The sequence below is a fragment of the Vulpes vulpes genome, chromosome 2 (genome assembly GCF_048418805.1).
Source record: "Vulpes vulpes isolate BD-2025 chromosome 2, VulVul3, whole genome shotgun sequence".
Classification (NCBI taxonomy): domain Eukaryota; kingdom Metazoa; phylum Chordata; class Mammalia; order Carnivora; family Canidae; genus Vulpes; species Vulpes vulpes.
The window spans coordinates 146,880,842-146,902,516 of record NC_132781.1 but is presented as its reverse complement, the minus strand read 5'-3'; positions in this window follow the sequence as shown (position 1 = coordinate 146,902,516).

Below are 21,675 nucleotides of genomic sequence, written 5' to 3'. Positions count from 1 at the left end.
AGGGCCACTGCAATGGCTCAGTTAAAATTAAAGTGGGATTTAAGGGTGAAAGCATTAAACAGGATAAAAAAAGGAATATTACATAATGACAAAATCAAATATGTTGTTTAATCTCCACTTTTTTGGGACACCTGGGTGGCTCAGTGGTTGAGCATCTGCCTTTGGCTCAGAGTGTGATCCCGGGGTTCTGGGATGGAGTCCTGCATCAGGCTCCTTGCAAGGAGCCTGCTTCTCCCCCTGCCTGTGTCTCTGCATCTCTTTATATATCTCATGAATAAATAAAATCTGTTTTTAAAAAAATCTCCACTTTTTGTTGTTTATCCAGTTTTCTTCTTGTAATTGATTTCTGGTTTCATATCATTGTAGACAGAAATTTTTTTAATGTCATTTCAATCTTCTCGAATTTATTGAGACTTGTTTTATGGCTTAACATGTGATCTATCTTGGGGCATGTGGTATATGGACTTGAGAAGAACATGTATTCTGCTGGTTTTGGATGGAATATTCAGTGTAATTTAATTATATCTATCTGGCTTAATGTATCATTTAAGGTAGATATTTCCTTATTGACTTTTTGTCTAGGTGATCTATCCATTGATGTGAGTGTTAAAGTCCTCTACTATTATTGTGTCATTGTCAGTTTCTTTTAATGTCAGGTCTTTTAATAGCTACTTTATATATTTTGGTGCTCTTATGTTGGGTGCTTACATATTTATAAATATCATGTCTTCTTGCTGGATTGATCTCTTTACCATTATGTAATGCCCTTCTTGTCTTTTACTACAGTCTTTGCTTTAAAGTCTATTTTAACTAATATGAGTATAGCTACACCTAGATTCCATCCAGGATACCATATCATATTTAGTCACCATGTGTCTTTAAGCATCTCTTAGCCGTGATAGTTTCTCAGAGTTTTCTTGTTTTTGATCACTTAGACCAATGTTTATTTACTTTCTTTATTTTGGTAACAGCTTTGCCGAGATAAAATCATGTACCATGCAATTTACATACCATTTGAAGTGTACCATTCAATGCCTTTTAGTATGTCCACAGAGTTGTATAACCATTACTAGAATCAATCATCACATTTAAGTGGCCCTTAAAAGAAACTCTTTTTTTTTATCACCCCCCCCCCCACTCCAAATTTCCTATCCTTCAGCCCATGCAGCCATGAACTACTTTCTATCTCTATAGATTTGTCTAATCTGGACATTTCACATAGATGAAATGTAATGTGTGGACTTCGTTGCTGGCTTTTTTTCTTAGCAAAATGTTTTCAAGATCCATTTATTTTTATTTTTATTTTATTTTTTTATAGTGATCTTTTTTTTTTATTAATTTTTATTGGTGTTCAATTTACCAACATACAGAAAAACACCCAGTGCTCATCCCGTCAAGTGTCCACCTCAGTGCCCGTCACCCATTCCCCTCCAACACCCGCCCTCCTCCCCCCTTCCACCACCCCTAGTTCGTTTCCCCGAGTTAGGAGTCTTTATGTTCTGTCTCCCTTCCTGATATTTCCCAACATTTCTTCTCCCTTCCTTTATATTCCCTTTCACTATTATTTATATTCCCCAAATGAATGAGAACATACACTGCTTGTCCTTCTCCGATTGACTTATTTCTCTACATAGAAAACCCAAAAGCCTCCACCCCAAGATTGCTAGAACTCATACAGCAATTTGGTAGCGTGGCAGGATACAAAATCAATGCCCAGAAATCAATGGCATTTCTATACACTAACAATGAGACTGAAGAAAGAGAAATTAAGGAGTCAATCCCATTTACAATTGCACCCAAAAGCATAAGATACCTAGGAATAAACCTTACCAAGGAGGTGAAGGATCTATACCCTAAAAACTATAGAACACTTCTGAAAGAAATTGAGGATCAAGATCCATTTATGTTGTAGCATATATCAGCACTTCATTCCTTTCTATGGCCAAATAGTTCATTCTATGTACATATCACATTTTGTTTATCCACTCATCAGTTGATGGACATTGGGGTAGTTTCTACTTTTTTTTTTTTTTTAAGATTTTATTTTATTTTTTTTTTAATTAATTTTTATTGGTGTTCAATTTACCAACATACAGAAAAACACCCAGTGCTCATCCCGTCAAGTGTCCACCTCAGTGCCCGTCACCCATTCCCCTCCAACACCCGCCCTCCTCCCCCCTTCCACCACCCCTAGTTCGTTTCCCCGAGTTAGGAGTCTTTATGTTCTGTCTCCCTTCCTGATATTTCCCAACATTTCTTCTCCCTTCCTTTATATTCCCTTTCACTATTATTTATATTCCCCAAATGAATGAGAACATACACTGCTTGTCCTTCTCCGATTGACTTATTTCTCTACATAGAAAACCCAAAAGCCTCCACCCCAAGATTGCTAGAACTCATACAGCAATTTGGTAGCGTGGCAGGATACAAAATCAATGCCCAGAAATCAATGGCATTTCTATACACTAACAATGAGACTGAAGAAAGAGAAATTAAGGAGTCAATCCCATTTACAATTGCACCCAAAAGCATAAGATACCTAGGAATAAACCTTACCAAGGAGGTGAAGGATCTATACCCTAAAAACTATAGAACACTTCTGAAAGAAATTGAGGATCAAGATCCATTTATGTTGTAGCATATATCAGCACTTCATTCCTTTCTATGGCCAAATAGTTCATTCTATGTACATATCACATTTTGTTTATCCACTCATCAGTTGATGGACATTGGGGTAGTTTCTACTTTTTTTTTTTTTTTAAGATTTTATTTATTTTAGAGAGAGAGAGAGAGGGAGAGAGGGAGAGAGAGAGAGAGAGAGAATGAACAGGTGGGAGGGGCAAAGGGAGAAGGAGAAGCAAACTCCCCATTGAACAGGGAGCCCAATGTGGGGCTTTATCCTAGGACCCTGGGGTCATGAGTTGAGCTGAAGGCAGACGCTTAACCAACTGAGCCACCCAGGTGCCCAGGTGACTACTATGAATATGATTACTAATTTCCTTCAACATTGTATACTTTCCAGTGTGCAAGTCTTGCATATTTTTTGTTAAATTATTTCTAAGCATCTTTATGCTATTGTAAATAGAATTGTTTTTCTTAATTTCATTTTCAGATTGTTCATTGAAAGTACAGTTGACCCTTGAACAATATGGGGCTTAAGTATGCTAAGCCTGTCATCCACATTGAAAAATCTATGTATAAATTGTGACTCCCCCAAAATTTAAGTACTAATAAATAGCCTACTGTTGACTGGAAGCACTACCAATGACGTAAATAGCACTAAATGTATTGCATATGATATTTTTACAATAAAATAAGCCTTAGAAAAGAAAATGGTATTAAGAAAAATCATAAGGAAGAGAAAATACATTTACAGTATTTATTTTTAAAAATCTGTATATAAATGAACCCATGCAGCTCAAACTTATGTTGTGCAAGAGTCAATAGTATACAGAAATACAACTGTTTTTGCATACTGATCTTGTATCCTGCAACCCTGCTGAACACACTTATTAGCTCTACTAGTTTTTGTGTGCATGAATTCCTTAGAGTTTTCTATAAGATCATATTATCTGTGTGTAGTAATAGTTTTACTTCTTCCTTTGCAATGCATACATTTTTTTCTTACTTTGTCAAAACTAGTTGTTCTGGCTAGAACCTCTAGTAAATGTTGAATAGAAGTGGTGAGAATATCCAAGTTTTGTTCCTGATCTTTGGGAAAGCATTCACTTTTTCACCATTAAATATTAGTTTAGCTGTGTCTTTTTCGTAGATGGTCTTTATCAAGTTGCGGAAGGTCTCTCTTAATCATGAAGGAATGCATCTATTAAGGTGATTGTGTGGACCTTAAAAAATTATTCTATTGGTATCACGTGTTATATTGAGTAATGTTCAGATGTTGAGCCAATCTTAAATTCCTGGGATAAAGTCTACTTGGTTATGATGTATAATCCTTTTTATATGCTGCTGGATTCTGTTTGCTAGTACTTTGTTGAGGACTTTTGTGTCAATTTTCATGTAGTTTTCATGTGAGATCTGTCTGGTTTTGGTATCAAAGTAATATTCCTTCTGTCCTATTTTGTGAAAGAGTTTGAGGAAGATTAGTGCTAAATATTCTTTACATGTTTTATTAACCAGTGAAGTTATCTGGTTCTGGGCTTTTCTTTTGGGAAGTGTTTTGATTACTAACTTAAACTCTACTTATTATTCAGAATTTCTATTTCTTCTTGAGTCAGTATGGTAATTAGTCTCTTTCTAGAAATGTGTCCACTTCACCTAAGTTATATAATTGTTGGTATATATACAGTTATTCATAGTATTCCATTATCATCCTTTTATTTCTGTAAGGTTGATAGTAATGTGCTCTCTTTCATTCCTAAATTTAGTAATTTTAAACTTACCTTTTTATTGGGCAGGCTGGCTAGAGTTTCAATTTTTGTTGATCTTTTCAAAATTCATTGATGTTCTCTATTTTTCCAGTCTTATTTCATTTATTTTTATGCTTATCTATATTATTTCCTTCCTTCTGCTCACTTTGGATTTAATTTGGTCTCTTTCTTCTAGTTCCTTAAGATGGAATTTTAGTTACTGATTTGAGTCATTTTTCTTTTTTAATAGGTTAAGTTTTAGTGTGTTGTATTTTTGTATTCATTCAACTCAAAGTATTTATCAATTTTTCTTGTGATTTCTTTTTTTGTATATTTTTATTGGAATTCGATTTGCCAACATATAGTATAACACCCAGTGCTCATCCCATCAAGTGCCCCCCTCAGGGCCTGTCACCCAGTCACCCCATAGCTCCGCCCACCTCCCCTTCCACTACCTCTTGTTCCTTTCCCAGAGTTAGGAGTCTCCCATGTTCTGTCTCCCTCCTGATATTTCCCATTCATTGTCTCTCTTTCCCCTTTAATCTCTTTACTATTTTTTATATTCCCTGAATGAATGAAACCATACAATGTTTGTCCTTCTCCGATTGGCTTACTTCACTCAGCATAATACCCTCCAGTTCCATCCATATTGAAGCAAATGGTGGGTATTCATCGTTTCTAAAGGCTGAGTAATATTCCATTGTATACATAGACCACAGCTTCTTTATCCATTCATCCTTCGATGGACACTGAGGCTCCTTCCACAGTTTGGCTATTGTGAACATTGCTGCTATAAACATTGGGGTGCAGGTGTCTTGGTTTTTCACTGTATCTGTATCTTTGGAGTAAATCCCCAATAGTGCAATTGCTGGGTCATAGGGTAGCTCTATTTTTAACTCTTTGAGAGTGGCTGTACCAGTTCACATTCCCAACAACAGTGCAAGAGGGTTTCCCTTTCTCCACATCCTCTCCAACATTTGTTGTTTCCTGTCTTATTAATTTTCACCATTCTCACTGGTGTGAGGTGGTATTTCTCTGATGGCCAGTGATGCGGAGCATCTTCTCATGTGCTTGTTGGCTATGTGTATGTCTTCTTTGGAGAAATTTCTGTTCATGTTTTTGCCTATTTCATGATTGGATTGTTTGTTTCTTGGGTGTTGAGTTTAATAAGTTCTTTATAGATCTTGGATACTAGCCCTTTATCTGATATGTCACTTGGAAATATCTTCTCCCATTTTATTGGTTATCTTTTAGTTTTGTTGACTGTTTCCTTTGCTGTGCAGAAGCTTTCTATCTTGATTAAGCCCCAATAATACATTTTTGCTTTTGTTTCCCTTGCCTTCATAGATGTCTCTTGCAAGAAGTTGCTGTGGCCAAGTTCAAAAATGGTGTTGCCTGTGTTCTCCTCTAGGATTTTGATGGATTCTTGTCTCACAGTTAGATCTTTCATCCATTTTGAGTTTATCTTTGTGTATGGTGTAAAAGAATGGTATAGTTTCATTCTTCTGCATGTGGCTGTCCAATATTCCCAGCACCATTTATTGAACAGACTGTCCTTTTTCCAGTGGATAGTCTTTCCTGCTTTGTCGAATATTAGTTGACCATAGAGTTGAGGGCCCATTTCTGGATCCCCTATTCTGTTCCATTGATCTATGTGCCTGTTTTTGTGACAGGACCACATTGTCTTCATGATCACAACTTTGTAGTGCAACTTGAAATCCGGCATTGTGATGCCCCTGGCTCTGGTATTCTTTTTCAATATTCCCCTGGCTATTCGGGGTCTTTTCTGATTCCACACAAATCTTAAGATTATTTGTTCCAGGGATCCCTGGGTGGCTCAGCGGTTTAGCACCTGCCTTTGGCCCAGGGCCTGGTGCTGGAGACTCTGGATCAAGTCCCATGTTGGGGTCCCTGCATGGAGCCTGCTTTCCCTCTGCCTGTGTCTTTGCCTCTCTCTCTCGGTCTCTCATAAATAAATAAATAAATAAATAAATAAATAAATAAATAAAATCTTAAAAAAAAAAAAAAGAATATTTGTTCCAACTCTCTGAAGAAAGTCCATGGTATTTTGATAGGTATTGCACTGAATGTGTAAATTGCCCTGGGTAACACTGACATTTCACAATATTAATTCTTCCAATCCATGAGCATGGAATATTTTTCCATCTCTTTGCCTCTTCCTCAATTTCTTTCAGAAGTGTTCTGTAGTTTTTAGGGTATAGATCCTTTACCTTTTTAGTTAGGTTTATTCCTAGGTATCTCATGCTTTTGGTTGCAAGTGTAAATGGGACTGACTCTTTAATCTCTCTTTCTTCAGTCTCATTGTTAGTGTATAGAAATGCCACTGATTTCTGGGTATTGATTTTTATCTTGCCACACTGCCGAATTGCTGTATGAGTTCTAGCAATCTTGGGGTGGGGTCTTTTGGGTTTTCTATGTACAGTATCATGTCATCTGTGAAGAGGAGAGTTTGACTTCTTCTTTGCCAATTTGAATGCCTTTTATTTCTTATTGTTGCCTGATTGCTGAGGCTAGGACTTCTAGTACTATGTTGAATAGCAGTGGTGAGGGTGGACATCCCTGTCATGTTCCTGACCTTAGGGGAAAGGCTCTCAGCATTTCTTCATTGAGAATGATATTTGCTGTGGGCTTTTCATAGATGCCTTTAAGATGCTGAGGAATGTAAAAAAAAAAAATAAAAAATGATGCTGAGGAATGTTTCCTCTATCCCTACACTCTGAAGAGTTTTGATCAGGAATGGATGTTGTCAAATGCTTTCTCTGCATCTATTGAGAGGATCATATAGTTCTTGTTTTTTCTCTAGTTGATACGATCTATCATGTTGATTGTTTTATGAGTGTTGAATCAATCTTGCATCCCAGGGATAAAACCCAATTGGTCATGGAAAATAATCTTTTTAATGTACTGTTGGATCCTATTGTTGAGAATTTTTGCATCTGTGTTCATCAGGAATATTGATCTATAATTTTCCTCTTTGGTGGGGTCTTTGGTTTTGGAATCAAGGTGATGCTGGCCTCATAATATGAGTTTGGAATTATTCCATCCCTTTCTACCTTTTGGAACAGCTTTAGTAGAATAGGTATTGTTTCTTCTTTAAATGTTTGATATTCCCCTGGGAAGCCATCTGGCCCTGGACTTTTGTGTCTTGGAAGCTTTTTGATGACTGCTTCAATTTCCTCCCTGGTTATTGGCCTGTTCAGGTTTTCTATTTCTTCCTGTTCTGATTTTGGTAGTTTCTGGTTTTCCAGAAATGCATCCATTTCTTCTAGATTGGCTAATTTATTGGCATATAGCTGCTCATAATACGTTTTTAAAATCGTTTGTATTTCCTTGGTATTGTTGTGATCTCTCCTTTTTCATTCGTGATTTTATTAATTTGAGTCTTTTCCCTTTTCTTTTGAATAAGGCTGGCTAATGGTTTATCTATCTTATTCATTCTTTCAAAGAACCAACTCCTGGTTTTGTTTATCTGTTCTATAGTTCTTCTAGTCTCTATTTCATTGAGTTCTGTGTGAATCTTTATTATCTCTCTTCTGGTTGGTGTAGGTTTTACTTGCTGTTCTTTCTCCAGTTCCTTTAGGTGTGAGGTTAGCTTGTGTATTTGAGTTTTTTCCAATTTTTTGAGGGAGGCTTGTATTGCTATGTATTTCCCTCTTAGGACTGCTTTTGCTGTATCCCAAAGATTTTGAACAGTTGTATCTTCATTTTCATTAGTTTCCATGAATCTTTTTAGTTCTTCTCTAATTTCCTGGTTGACCCATTCATCTTTCAGTAGTATGCTCTTTAACCTCCACGTGTTTAAGTTTCTTCAAATTTCTTCTTGTGATTGAGTTCTAGTTTCAAAGCATTGTGGTCTGAAAATATGCAGGGGGTAATCCCAATCTTTTTGTGTCAGTTGAGACCTGATTTGTGACCCAGTATGTGGTCTATTCTGGAGAAAGTTCCATGCGTGCTTGAGAAGAATGTGTATTCAATTGCATTCTGATGCAAACTTCTGTATATAAAAATGAAGAGGTGGTAAAATATTGTAAGTTAAGGTGGGAAAAGAGAAAAACAATGGAAATTTATAGTCTGATATAAAAACGAGGTATACTGGAAAAAGGAAGAAAAAAAATAGGAGGTGTACCCTCTGGTTTTATATACTGTAAATCCCTCGACTTCCCCTGGAGCTTTCCAGCGCTGCTAGGTCAAGAACTTGCTCTGCCCCTGTCCTTCCAGCTGGTCTTCTGGGGTAGGGGTCTGCTGTGCTGATTATCAGGTGCGGGCACCTGGGGGAGCTGCTCTGCCCCCTGCCCAATGGGGGGCTCAGTGGGAGCTGTTTACTTCGTGAGGCCTCTGTTCCCTGGTGATCCTTGCCCCTCCCAGGCACACGGTGCCACCAGGAGGAACAACCACACGGGCAGCAGCCAGGTCTCCAGCCCTGGAGTCAGCTCCCACAGTAACTACCGCAGTCTCCCAGTTCACAATGGCCTGGATGCTCCCGGGGGTGGGGGGGGTGCTGATCTGCACAGCTTGAGGGCACCCGGTGGCAGGAGAGTCCTTGCTGTCCTGTGCCCTCCCGGCCTCCACCTGTCCTGGGGGAGTGCATGATCCTGGGTTGTGTCCCCAGGCGCCCTGGGATCCAGGGCCTACGCTGCTGGAATCCCACTCCCAGGCCGCAGCTACCGAAGGCAGCAGGGCACAGCCCCCTCTGACCAGAGCCCATGCCTGACCAACCAGCTTCTCCCCAGACCCCCCCTGGTGCGCTCCAGTCCTTTAGCAAGATTGACCCGAGGTGTGTGGGGCGCTCTCCCGGGATGCACTTCCTCTGATAGTGACTCCAGGAAACTGGAAGCTCCACTGCCCCCACAGAAGTGATCCTGCCCGATTTCCCTGCTGAGTCCCTTTCCACTGGGGAAGAATCAAGCGCGGATTTTTTAAAGTTCCTGCTTCTCCGGGGCTGGGCTTTCCTGTCCTGAGGCTCTCCCTGCAGGCCTTAGCCTGGCTCCTCGTGGGGCCCCTTCCCCACTTGATTCTTTTTTATTTTTTTCCTGCCTTCCTACCTTGTTAGAGGTGAAAACCCTTCTCTCTGAAGTGTTCCAGCTGTTCTCTCTTTCAATCTCAGGTTGAATTTGTAGGTTTTCAGGATGGTTTGAAAGTTATCTAGGTAAGTTGGTGGGGCCAGGTGAGTTGAGGATCCCTATTCCTCCCTAGATTTATAATACTTGCTTTATTAGTTGTTTTTTCTTAAATCAGACAAGAGAAAGAAGGACTTACAAACACAAAATACATTCGTAATGTCATTTATATTTAACTATGTAGTTAATTTTATTGATGCTTTTTATTTCTTCATAAGGACTCAAGTTATTATCTAGTATCAGTTCATTTTAACCTGAAGAACTCTCTTCAGGATTTCTTGCAGAATAATTCTGCAGGTGATAAATTCTCAGTTTTTGCTTTTCTGAGAATGTCTAAAATTCCCTTTCATTTTTTGAAGAATAGATTTGCTGAATATAGAATTCTTGGTTGACAATTTTTTTGTTTCAGCACTTTCAATATGTTATGCCATTACCTTCTGGCCTCCAGGGTTTCTTTTCTTTTTCAAGATTTTATTTTTAAGTAATCTCTATACCCAGCATGGGGCTCAAACTTACAACCCTGAGATTAAGAGTTGAAGACTGAGCCAACCAGGTGCCCCTGGCCTCCAGGGTTTCTGATGAGAAATCAGCTATTGAGAGTCACGTTTTTTGAATAGACTTGCTATTTTGCATATTCTTTTTGTCTTTAGTTTTCCACTATTGATGATGATGTCTAGATGTGGATCTCTTTGAATTTATTTTACTTGGAATTTATCAAGCTTTTTGATATGTAGATTCATTTCTTTCACCAATATTTGGTAAGTTTCCACTCATTATTTCTTTGAATACTCTTTCTGCCCTTTTTTCTCACTCTTCTCTCTATATGGGATTTTCATTATTCTTGGGATGGTGTGCTTGATGGTGTCACCAAAGACTCTTATAGGTCTTTGAGTTTCTGTTTATTTTTCTTCATTAAAATTTTTTTTTCAGACTGAATAAAATCAATTAATCTATGTTCATCTTCACTGATTTTTTTCCTGATTACATCTGTGTTACATCTTGTATTGAGCTCATCTAGTGAATTTTTAATTTCAGTTAATATTCTTTAATCCAAGTCTTCTATAATTTCTATCTTTTTATTGACATTTTCTACTTGATGACACATTGTTCTCCTGATTCCTTAAGTGCCTAGAACCTATAATCTATGGGTATTTGCCAAGGGATTCTGTGTGTATGTTTGGGAATACCTTCAACACTCAGTGAGTTACAACTTTGTCTCGGACTTTATTTGCTGCTTACACATATTCTCAAAGTCAGTCAGTGGTGAGAATTTAGGATTTCCCTTTAGTTTCTGGTGTTTCCTGAACATGTGTAGAGCCCTACAAGTGTGCATGACCATTTAGCACCTATGAACATTTTATTCCCCACTTTTTCTTTCAAGCTTTTTGGTTAGTCTATAGTTTGCCCCCACTGCTATTCATTGCTCCAGGAAGCCAAGATTTTAAGATGTTTGACAAGTGTCTTCCAAGGAGAAGCTTTATCACTAAACTAATTTTATTGACATCAAATGAAGACAAGACTTTGGAGGCAGGTCTTCCAGAAAACTACCAGATTGGTCAAATAATGACTTCTCCTTGGTTATGAGACTTTGAGACAGAGCTCCAGCCCCATTTTGCTCCCTCTTATACTAGTAACACAGGCTATTATATTTGAAGGTCTTCACAAGGGCTGAGGAGTGGGAAATGGGAAGTTAAAATACCACAAAGCTTGCTATTCTTGCTGAGATTGTGTTTCATTTTTTTTGTTCTGTTTTTTTAAAATTTTTTTTGTTGTTTTTTGGCCAAATTATCTTAAAGTTACAGCAAGTGCTCATTTAGTTTCCAGAGTTTGAAGAAAGTGTATTCTGACCATTTTTGCCAGTTTTTTCCCCATTGCTTTTATGGAGGGAGAGCTTTGGTATAGTTGGTCCTTATTCTGCCATTTTAATTGATATCTCAATCCTGACAGCTTTGAGTACTAGTCAGAAATTTTGTAGCATGTCCTTAAGTGGGATTTGCCTGATATTTTTTCTCATGAGTAGACTGGACTTATGATTTTTTTTGGGAGAAATACTACAGAGGTAAAATGACATCTCTTATTAGATCATGTCAAGAGGACATGCTATCAGAGTGAAAGACCATGTAGATGCCACTTTGGTTACCTAGATAAATGCTTCTCTACTGTAAGGTTACTTTCCCTTCCTTCCATACTGTACTCTGTGGAAGAAAGTCATCACACACAGCCCACACTTCAGAAGTGGGAGTTATTCTCCATGTCCTTGTAACTAGAGTTGTTACATAAATTATTTGGAATTCTGCTGGGAGATTTGTCTGTTCTTCTCCAATTATTTATTTATTCATTTATTTATATCTATATGGACTCATGAAAATTTATTTTATATTATGGGCTATAACTTCTCACTATTTAATTTATTTTGTTGCTAAATTTTTTTATAGCTTTGGCTAGTGAATATTCCTTTAATTGGCTCCTAGTCTCCCTTTTAGGTTTTTTTTGTTTTGTTTTGTTTTGTTTTTTTAGAAAGTTTTTTAAAAGAAATTATATAGTGGAAGTTGATCACACTCAAACTTGATTTGATAACTGTAGATAGAACTTTAGATCCTTCAAATACAAAATGGAGTTTTTCTATGTTCATGCACATGTTTAAAAATGGACTTGGCTATGAAGAAAATTTTTCTGACCACATTCTCTGTTTGTAACCCAATAAATGTGGAAATAAATAAGGAAAGAGTGATTCTGAAAGTCTTGATTACTTGGAAATTAAGAAACACACTTTTAGGAAGCACTTAAATTGGGGGAAAAAAAATTCAAAAATCACTAATAAAATAAAATGACCCAATACAACAGAATTCTCTAGAACTTTAAATGTCTTAATTTTTTAAAACAGAAAGGCAAATCTATTAAAGGAACAAAATACTCATCATATAAAGTTATAAAAAATAATCAAGTAAACAAAGTAAGAAACGGGAATTGATAGAGATAAAGGTTGAAACAATGAAATAGAAAAAAAAAAGGTAAATAAATCCAGAAAGTGGTTCCTTTGAAAAAAACCCCCAAAAACAGTAAAGCAGAAACATTTGCAAGCATAAATGAGACAGCAAAAATAGCCAAGAATGGGAATAAGTGAGGGGGCTATAACAATTTAAAAGTTACAGAAGAATACTGCCTGTAACTCTGTGATATCTAAATTTAGAACTTAAAGGAAATAGATCATTCATAGCAAAATAAGTATCACTAAATTTTACTCAGAAATTGGAAAACTTGAGTAAACTAGTACTCTTAGGAAAAGCCAGACTTTTATGCAAGTTCTATCATTGGTAAGAGCACCACGGTGAAGATTAAGTTTAACCTTTGGAGAAGAGATTATTCCAGTATTATTTACATAGTTTAGGCCAAGGAAAAATGTGAACCTCTTATATATTTATTTTATGAAAACAATATAATTTTAACACCTAATTATGTAATTCTCATGTAAAATACACTGACAGCCAATATTGCTTATGAATATAGAACCACTGCTAAATTATATTTGCTATTTTTAAAGCATTTTTGCATCAAAACAATAGCTCTAAGTATGATTTACTCCAGGAATGGAAGGTCAATATTCTAATCTATCAATGTAGTCCATTATAATAATAGAATAAAGAGAAAGCTATATTACAGCAATAGACACAGAAAAGAAATTTGATAAAATTCAATAGCTATTATAATTGTAAGCAAAATAGCAATAAAAAGAAACCACTTGAATTATGACTACAAAACATGGTTCAAAAATGCTGACAGCAAAAAAGAACTTAATAGCAAATAAACTGATTTCATTAGCGAATAAACTGATTTCATTCAATATAACAATAGATAAGGAATTTTGCTATGGCTAGTATTTAGTACTGAGTTTCCAAAACCTGGAACAATATAAAGCATGAAATAAAACTTAGGGGAGTGGTGGAAAGAACAACAATGCTTTTGTTAATGGTATCTCTACACTTGGAAAATTAAAAGTTTGGGTTTTGGGAGGGGGTTTGTTTGCTTTTTAGAAGCTATCAGAATTTGTTTTTTGTTTGTTTTGTTTTGCTTTTTGTTTTCATTTAAATTCCAGCTAATTAACATACAGTGTAATATTAGTTTCAAGTGTGCACTATCGCTACTCAACCATTCTATACATCACCTAGTGCTCATCACAAGTGCACTCCTTAATCCTCATCTCCTATTTAACCCATCCCCCCACCCGCCTCCTCTCTGGTTATCATCAGTTTGTTCTCTACAGTTAAAAGTCTGTTTCTTGGGCAGCCTGGGTGGTTCAGCAGTTTAGTGCCACCTTCAGCCCAGGGCCTGATTCTGGAGTCTTGGGATAGAGTCCCACATCAGGCTCCCTGCATGGAGCCTGCTTCTGTCTCTGCCTGTGTCTCTGCCTCTCTCTCTCTCTCTGTGTCTCTCATGAATAAATAAATAAAATCTTTAAAAAAAAGTCTGTTTCTTGGTTTGCCTCTCTCTTTTTTCCCTCTATGATCATTTGTTTCATTTCTTAAATTCCATATATGTGTAAAATATTATGGTATCTAATATTCCATTAAATAGATAGATAGATGCACCACATTTTTTAATCCATTCATCAGTTAATGGACATTTGGTTAGGTGGCTAGATATGAATAAAATAAAATGAACTATATTATTCTTAAAATCAGTATGTAGAAATGTGAAAACATTGTTTATAAACAACAGATTATACAGTGTTTAGAATACACTTAAAAGAAATACATTGGACCTATTTGAAGATAATTATAAATCTTACTGATACTAGAAAGATGTCCCCAAGAAACTTGTTCTTGAATATAAAGACTTATTGTTAGTGTTACATTCTAATTGAATATATAAACTCCATGCAATTTCAATTAGTAATACAAATACTTTTAAAAATATGGATGAATAATTCTAGAATATATATTAAAGAATAAAGGTTTAGGAATAACCTAGAAACCCCTGAAGAATAACCATGAAGAAGAATTTGCTTTTTAATATTATGCCACAAGGGCAGCCCGGGTGGCTCAGCGGTTTAGCGCTGCCTTCAGCCGGGGCATGATCCTGGAGTCCGAGGGTCGAGTCCCACGTCGGGCTCCCTGCATGGGGCCTGCTTCTCCTTCTGCCTGTGTCTCTGCCTCTCTCTCTCTCTCTCTCTATCTCTCATAAATAAATTTAAAAAATCTTTAAAAAAATATTATGCCACAAAATCACTGTATTTAAATCAATGCAATAGTTGTATGGGAATGGATAGATCAGGGAAATAGAAGAGCCTTTCAAGTAAATACTAATGCTTGAGAATTTAACATATGATAAAAATGGTAAGTTCTATGGGAAAGGATGGGTTTTAAAATTAACCATCCAGCTAAATTAACTCTTATCTGATACCATATGCTAAGATAAATTTGTTACAGGCTCTCCCATGGACTAAGGCCATACTGGGTAACCTGCCCACCCTCCATTGCAGAAAACAATTATGAAATATGGACTTAATACAAGAAGTAATTATCTGAAAGTATGGAAGGGTGAAGAGAAGCTGACAGATTCTAGCGGGAAGTGTACATTTACTTGGAGTGGGGAAAATGAGAAGCTCCCCTTGTTCTCTGTGCCTCCACACCATGGTGCACACAGCTGCTCTGGGGTACATGTGAGAAAACTTGCCTTCTTTCTGAGGAACCAGAAGATTGAAGCTGGAGTCCTGTGAACTCTGAAGAGATTTGGGAGTGATGATATATCCACATCTCTGATTCTCACCTTACATATTTGCATAAGACTCAAAGCAACTCAGCTGAAGACAAAAGATCTGAACTGAGAATATACCCATTGCTCAAAAGATAGAGTTGAAGCTTAAGAACTAAGCAAGAACATTATCTGCTAAAAATATTCATAAGAGGAAAATAATGGAATCCAGAATTTTCACAATTTAACATTCATTATCCCCAGGATATAATCCCAAATTATCTAACATAATTTAAAAAATGGAACATATTCTCAGGAGAAAAAAAATCAGTCAAGCATGACACTCAAGATGAGCCGCATGTTGCAAATAACAAACAAGGTAATTTTAGTGACTATTATAACTGTCTTACATGAAGTAAAATAAAACATATTTTCAATTAATGAAAATGTTAACATAGAAAAGGAAATCTCAGCAGAGGAAAAATAAACAGTAAAAAGGAAGCAAATAGAAATTCTAGAAATGAAAATTACAACTTCTGAAGTTAAAAATTCACTGGATGGATTTAAAATCCAAATGGATATATAGAGGAAAATGTAGATGAATTTGAAGATACAGTGATAAATATTATCCAAGGAGAAGAGCAGAAAAAGGATTGAAAAGAAAAACCAGTTTGATGTATTGTTGTTATTTTGAAATAACATGTCTCTGCATACCTTGTTCAGTCTTCCTATAACTTTTTGCTTGTATGGAATGCATTATAATGACTATTTTAATGTCCTTGTCTCCTAACTCTATCATCTGTGTCTTTTTGATCAATTTGATTGATCCACTTTTCTCCTTTTTATGGGTTACATTTTTTTCTACTTCTTTCCATGCTTTAAGATTTCTTTTTAAAAAAATATGTTGGCAAATCGAACTCCAATAAAAAAAATACAAAAAATATTTTTATTTAGTCATCACACACACACACACACACACACACACACAGGCAGAGACATAGGCAGAGGGTCCATGCAGGGAGCCCGACCTGGGACTCGATCTAGGGACTCCAGGATCATGCCCTGAGCCAAAGGCAGATGCTCAACCTCTAAGCCACCCAGGCATCCCTGCTTTACAATTTCGAAATGTATGCCAGACTTTGTGAAATTTTCCTCGTTGAGTGCTGTACGTTGTTGTATTCCTATGAATATACTTGAGCTTCATTTGGGATGCAGTTAAGTTACTTGGAAACAATTCAATCCTTTTAGGTCCAGCGCTAAGCTTTGTTAAGAGGGAACAAAGCAACTTTTAGCTTAGGGTAAAATTTTCTCTACTACTGGGGCAAAACTCTTCAGCATTCTACCAATCCTAAAATGTAAGGATTATCCACTTCCTTCCTTCCAGATGGTGTGAACAGGCACTATTCTGGCCCTAATCCTCAAGGACCTTCCCCACTAATCCTTTTGGTATTTTTCTCACACGTGTGCACGTGTGAAGAATACTGGGACTCTCATAGATCTCTAGAGTTCTCTTTCCTTGTAGCTCTCGCTTATTCAACAACCTGCCCTGCTAATTCTAGCTGCCTTAGTATCCCTGAATCCCCATGCCTTTTTAACTTAGGAATACAGTTGTGCTCCATGTGAGTTGTTCCTTCCTGAGCTGCTGCCTGGAAATTCTCTCCAGACCTTTGCTAGAGCAATTATAGAGCAATTATTTCATTTATTTCTAATCTTTCAGGGATCAGTGTCCTTCTTTACTTGATGTTCAATGTCTTGAGAAACTTTCTTTTATATATTTTGTCCAATTTGTTAGTTGTTTCAGGCAGAAAAGCAGATCAGTTTCTTGTTACTTCACCTATTCTGGGCCTTCTCAGTGGCCACATCTTCCCAGTTCTGGGCTCTACATCTGGGATGCTCCAGTATCTGGAGATGAAAATAAGTATGCTTTTTAAAGAAATTGATAAGCAGATTTAAAAGTTTATATAGAAAGGCAGTGGACAGGGATGCCTGGGTGGCTCAGTGGTTGAGCATCTGCCATTGGCTCAGGTCATAATCACGGGATCCTGGGATTGAGTCCCACATCGGGCTCACTGTGGGGAGCCTGCTTCTCCCTCTGCCTATGTCTCTGCCTCTCTCTCTCTGTGTCTCTAATGAATAAATAAATAAAATCTGTTTTTTTAAATAAAGGCAGTGGACATATAATAGCTAAAACAATTTTGAAAAAGAAGAATCATGGGCACCTTCAGCTCAGGTAGTGATCCTAGGGTCCTGGGATCCAGTACCACGTTGGGTTCCCTGTGGGCAGCCTGCCTCTCTCTCTGTGTCTCTCATGAATAAATAAATATTTTTTTAAAAAAAGAAAGAAAAAGAAAAATCAACTTGGAAGACTTAACCTGATTTCAAAACTTACCATAAATCTGTAGCAATCACGATTGGCATAGGGATAATTATATAGTTCAATGGAACAGAACAAAATCCAGAACTAGACCACACATATCTGGTCATTTGAGTACCAAGGCAAGTCAATGGAGATAAGTTGATCTTTTTTTAAACAAATGTACTGGAATATTTGTATATTCACGTGCAAAAAAAAAAAAAAAAAGGAACTTATACCTTTACCTAACATTAAACAAAAAATTAATTCTTAGTGGATTACAGACCTAAATGTAAGAATTAAATCTATAAAACTTCAGGAAGAAAACATAGGAGAAATCTTTGTGACCTTTGGTTACACTAAGGTTTCTTAAACAGTATACAAAAAGCATAAAATACAAATGAAACTTTGATAAAATAGACTTCATTCAAATGAAAAGCTTTTGGATTCTAAGAGACACAGTTAAAGAAAAATCAAAGTGCAAGCCAAAGACTGGTAAAAATGTGCATCAGACAAAGGGCTTATACCTAGAATACATAAAGAACTCTTATAACTCAAACATGAGAAGTAAAACATCCCAGTAAAAAAGAAGGTATTTCTAAAACAAGGACCAAATTTGTGAACAGATATTTTACAAATGAGGATATATATTGATATACTTATTCAGCCATAAGCATATCAAGAGATTCTCCACATCTGTAGTTGTCGCAAAAATATTAATTAAAAACCACAATGACGTGCATACTAGAATGGCTGAATTGAAAAATACTGACAATAACAAATGTCTGTGAAGATATGGAACAATTGTAAGTCTTATTCATTCTGGTTTAAATACTAAATGGCATAATCCCTTTGAAAAACAGTCTAGTAGTATCCCTAACTGTATGACACACGCTTACCATATGACCCATATGTTCTACTTCTAGATAGTCACCCAAGAGAAAGAAAAATTTATATATACAAAGACATGTGTGCCAATGTTCATAGCAGGACAATCTATGTTAGACAAAAACTGGCTAGTGGATTAATAAATTGTGATATATCTGTACTATGAAATTCTGCACTTCAATAAAAAGTACAAAAGATTAATGCATTCAACATCATCTTTGAATCTCAAAAACATTATGGTAAATGAAAGAAGTCAAACACAGAAGTCTACATTAGATTATTTCCATTTATACACAATTTTAGAAAAAGACAAAACAGAGAACAGACCAGTGGTTTCCTGGGACGGGGGAGGGGAGGTAAAAAGGGCCATAAGAAAACATTTTATGGTGATGAAACTGTTCTGTATCTTGATTGTGATTACTTTACCACATACCATTAACTATAATTTATCAAACTATATACTTAAAATGCATTTTATCTTATATAAATTATGCCTTAACTTTTAAAAATGAAGAAAAGAAAAATAGGTTCCTCACGATTTATATATTTTATTTTTTTAAGATTTTATTTATTTATTCATGAGATACACAGAGAAGGGCAGAGACATAGGCAGAGGAAGAAGCAAGCTTCCAGCAGGGAGCCTGATGCGGGACTCAATCCTAGGGCCCTGGGATCAAGACCTGAGCCAAAGGCAGATGCTCAACCACTGAGACCCCCAGTATAAAAAGCCAAAAACAAAAAATAACTCTTGCAAGAAAATCTTGCAATGTAGGAATCAGACAGAACTTCTTAACTAGGAGCAGAAACGTGGTGCCATAGAAGGGATGATAATAACCTTGTGTGGCTAAAGAAGCAATTAAAATCAATGGATAAATAGATCAGGAAAAAATAGTGTAATGTAAATGCAAACAAGTTGTAAGTTGTTCATATTATTCAAAGTGTTGCTCCAAATGGAAAAGAAAAATACAGCACTATTAGATAATTGACTAAGGGAAAGTCATAAAGGAGCAAATGTAAAATGGTCACAGATATATGAAAAGATGCTTAAATTCCCTGGTAACCGAGAGAATGCAAATTTAAAGAGCAATGAGATAGCAGTTTACATTCATTAGAAAGAGCTACACACTTAATACTCCTGGTGATTTAAAGAAAATAATACTCTCATATTCCTAGTGGAAATGTGCAGTGTTATAGCCTTTGGCAGAAGCAAATAGCAGCATTTATTAAAAATAAAAACACATATATCATTTAACCTTACTAGGCTTCTCCCAAGAATGCCAATAGAAATAAAAGCAGATGTATTAAGGGGCATGGGCACTAAAGTGTTTATTGCAGCATTGTTTCTAATGGCACAGTACTAGTTTAAAGTGGATGCTGGTCAAGAAGGGACTGGTTGATAAATCCTGCTGCATGTGTACTACATTCTATTGAACAATCAATAAAATGAGTGAATTAGAACTATAGTAGGTGACTTTATTTCACTACTTTTTGTTAAGTAAGAAATACAAGATACAGAGCACTTTCTTTTTCTATAAAACAAAGACTAAAATCCCACTTTACATATATACTTGCATTCCTATGTATGCATATGTGTATATTTGTATAGTCTTGTGAGCATGAAGAAAAATATGGAAGGACACACACCAGATTTTTAAATCTTTCTATTAAGGTGACCCAGGTTGTGTGTGCTGATATATATGAAGGTAGGGGTAGAGCCAAGCAATAAGGAAACAAGCCAAAAGACAAAGACTGCATTGGGAAAGCATGTATATAATCAATGCGGATTTTGTTAGCCAGGATAGGTTAGGTTATTTTTCAGTAGTAAACAGTCCAACAGATCAGTGCATTAATATAAAAAAATCATTTACTTCTTGCTCACACCAAGTCTGAGGTTTTGGGAGACTCTCCAGAGTAATTTTCTCAACAGGTTAGCTTAGACCTCCAGGCTGTTTAGAGTTTATGAAATCTTCCTATCAACTTGTGTTTTTATTATTGCCGCAGCTGGGGAAGAAAGAACACGGAGAATTGTGCACCAGCAATTAAAGGTTTTTGCCTGGATTTGATGCATGTCATTTCCTCTTCCTTCTTTTTTTCAAATCAAGGCACATAGCCATATATAAATTCATGGAGTCAAGAAAATCTATTACTCCTGTGCTCCCCCAGAAGGGGAGGAGAAATTGAAATATTAGTGAATAGAAATAGTATCTACTATACATACATTTATGGAATTATTGTTTATATAGTATAAAGAAACTAAGTTTTAAGATGCCTTTGAAATAACTTTATGAACAAGCAATTTATAAAATATAAGAAGATGGTCAATAAAAATGAAATTTGGCTTATTTTAGCAGATTAGTTAAGATTATAAAGATTTATATGGTCCAGTGATGATGAAATTGTGGGAAAAAGAGAAATTCTCATATTTCCTGGTGTAAGAATAAATTTTTACATTTCTGAAATATCATCAGGCTGGATATCAAAATGTAATTTTTGAATTACCTTCTGGTCCAGTAATATGACTTATAAGAATTCACCCTTAAAAACAATCAGATGGGTGCATTGGTAAAGAAATGTTCACTACAGAATTATTTATGATTAATAAAAGGGAAAACAGTCTTAAAGTACATTTATTAGGGATGAGTTAACATATGGTAAATGCATAGAGTTGAATGCTATGAGAGCCACTAAAAGAAACAAGGTGGATTTGTTTTAACATAAAAAATATTCAAAGAATATGTTTTGGTTATCTAATTGGTTTGTTATACTCAACCTTGAAACTTCAGAGTTTAAAACAACGATTTTACTATGTTTATGATTTTGTACCTGGAATAAAGAAGGGTTCAGCTGGGTAGTTTGTTGCATGTATTCAGCTTCATCCCAATTCAGGGTCATTTGGGATGGAAGTTTCCACTTCCAGGATAGCTTCTTAATTTACATGTCTGGTGCCTTGGTGAACTTCAGTTTCTTGACCTCTCAACATGGAATCTCATCTTCCAGGCTTTCTTGGACTTTCTCACAGCATGGTGGTCTCAGTGTGTAGTCTTAGCTCTTACACAGTGGCCAGCTTCCAAGAAGTAGAAAGTGGAAGTTATCAGTCCAGTTAAGGGCTATGTGCAGAATTAGTATGACATGGTGGCTTTATTAGATTGATTGATTGATCAAAGTAGTCCAAAGTAGTCTGAAGTAGCTTGCTCAGATTCCAAGAGGTGGAAAACAGCATTTCTTGTTGAGAAAGTGG